General features: G+C 53.4%; 1 non-coding gene across 1 annotated transcript in view; it reads left to right on the forward strand.

Moving 5' to 3' along the window:
- Positions 1–1,099: 1,099 nt before the first annotated feature.
- Positions 1,100–2,500, forward strand: part of LOC144420325 (small subunit ribosomal RNA) — a 1,803-nt gene continuing 402 nt past the window's right edge. Inside the window, exon 1 of the ribosomal RNA XR_013474678.1 lies at positions 1,100–2,500. This exon is cut by the window's right edge and continues 402 nt beyond it. This is a non-coding gene — a ribosomal RNA (small subunit ribosomal RNA).

Raw genomic sequence — 2,500 nt, forward strand, 5'->3', positions numbered from 1 at the left:
AAGGCATGTCAGAGCGAAAGACAGTAATTTCGAATGAGCCAAGAAAGAGCGGTGCGGGGCCGGTCGGAGCGCACCCTTTTCTCGGTGGCTGGCGGGCGAGAGAGTGCTGCGTCGCCGGCATCGGCGTCGAAAGAAGCCGAGCCGAAAAAAGTTAAAGTACAAACGTGCAAGCATACTAACCTAACCCTAGGTAAGGCATGTCAGAGCGAAAGACAGTAATTTCGAATGAGCCAAGAAAGAGCGGTGCGGGGCCGGTCGGAGCGCACCCTTTTCTCGGTGGCTGGCGGGCGAGAGAGTGCTGCGTCGCCGGCATCGGCGTCGAAAGAAGCCGAGCCGAAAAAAGTTAAAGTACAAACGTGCAAGCATACTAACCTAACCCTAGGTAAGGCATGTCAGAGCGAAAGACAGTAATTTCGAATGAGCCAAGAAAGAGCGGTGCGGGGCCGGTCGGAGCGCACCCTTTTCTCGGTGGCTGGCGGGCGAGAGAGTGCTGCGTCGCCGGCATCGGCGTCGAAAGAAGCCGAGCCGAAAAAAGTTAAAGTACAAACGTGCAAGCATACTAACCTAACCCTAGGTAAGGCATGTCAGAGCGAAAGACAGTAATTTCGAATGAGCCAAGAAAGAGCGGTGCGGGGCCGGTCGGAGCGCACCCTTTTCTCGGTGGCTGGCGGGCGAGAGAGTGCTGCGTCGCCGGCATCGGCGTCGAAAGAAACCGAGCCAAAAAAAGTTAAAGTACAAACGCGATGCTAATGAGCGAGCCGTTGTCTCGACTAATATGTAGGGGGCGTTCGATCGAGCGTCTGGCTTGAGCGCTTGTCGGCCTAGCAGAACGGTCGCATTGTTATGCCCGGGTTTTAGGCACCGCTGCAGGCGGCCGGCAGAGCTCTTGTTTGTGCGAAACTGAATGGATCGAGCCCGAGAGAGGGCGAGCAAAGAAAAAACGCAAATCGCTCCGCCTGGCACTGCCGGCGAGAGCGTGGACGTCGCGGCCAGCGACTGTCGAAGCTGAGTACGGCCGCAGGCGATCGCCTCGGTCTTAAACGAATGCGACGAGCACGCGCCGGGCGGCCCAGCAAGGGCCGAGCGCAGCTGTCGCAGCTATCTGGTTGATCCTGCCAGTAGTGATATGCTTGTCTCAAAGATTAAGCCATGCAGGTGCAAGTACGAGTTCTCGTAAAGCGAAACTGCGAATGGCTCATTAAATCAGTCTTGGTTTATTTGGTCTCGTAAGCGAAGTGGATAACTGTGGTAATTCTAGAGCTAATACATGCATTTAAGCGCCGACTTCGGGAGGCGCGCTTTTATCAGATCAAAACCGACCGGGTTCGTCCTGTGACGTTTGATGACTCTGGATAACCACGCGGATCGTACGGTCTCTGCACCGACGACGTATCATTCAAGTGTCTGCCCTATCAACTGTCGAAGGTACGCCTACCTTTGTGATAACGGGTAACGGGGAATCAGGGTTCGATTCCGGAGAAGGAGCCTGAGAAACGGCTACCACATCCAAGGAAGGCAGCAGGCGCGCAAATTACCCATTCCCGACACGGGGAGGTAGAGACGAAAAATAACAATACAGGACTCTAACGAGGCCCTGTAATTGGAATGAGTACATCCTAAAACTCTTAACGAGTATCCATTGCAGGGCAAGTCTGGTGCCAGCAGCCGCGGTAATTCCAGCTCCAACAGTGTATGCTAAAGTTGTTGCGGTTGAAAAGCTCGTAGTTGGATTTTGGGCGAGCGCCGCCGGTCCGTCGCAAGGCGTGTCACTGGTTGCGTTCGCCTCACCTTCGGTTCTCCGTCGGTGCTCTTGACTGAGTGTCGGCGGTGGCCGATAAGTTTACTTTGAAAAAATTAGAGTGTTCAAAGCAGGCTGTTCGCCTGCATAGTGTTGCATGGAATAATGGAATAGGACCTCGGTTCTATTTTGTTGGTTTTCGGAGCACAAGGTAATGATTAAGAGGGACAGACGGGGGCGTCCGTACTCTGCCGTTAGAGGGAAATTCTTGGATCGGCGGAAGACGAACTACTGCGAAAGCATTCGCCAAGAATGTTTTCTTTAATCAAGAGCGAAAGTCAGAGGTTCGAAGACGATTAGATACCGTCCTAGTTCTGACTATAAACGATGCCAACTAGCGATCGGGAGGCGTTACCATGACGACCTTTCCGGCAGCTTCCGGGAAACCAAAGTCTTTGGGTTCCGGGGGAAGTATGGTTGCAAAGCTGAAACTTAAAGGAATTGACGGAAGGGCACCACCAGGAGTGGAGCCTGCGGCTTAATTTGACTCAACACGGGGAAACTCACCCGGCCCGGACACAGGTAGGATTGACAGATTGAGAGATCTTTCTTGATTCTGTGGGTGGTGGTGCATGGCCGTTCTTAGTTGGTGGAGCGATTTGTCTGGTTAATTCCGATAACGAACGAGACTCTGGCATGCTAAATAGTTACGCGACCTTCTCGGTCGGCGTCTAACTTCTTAGAGGGACTAGTGGCGTTTAG

Source organism: Styela clava, chromosome 2 (genome assembly GCF_964204865.1).
Source record: "Styela clava chromosome 2, kaStyClav1.hap1.2, whole genome shotgun sequence".
NCBI lineage: Eukaryota > Metazoa > Chordata > Ascidiacea > Stolidobranchia > Styelidae > Styela > Styela clava.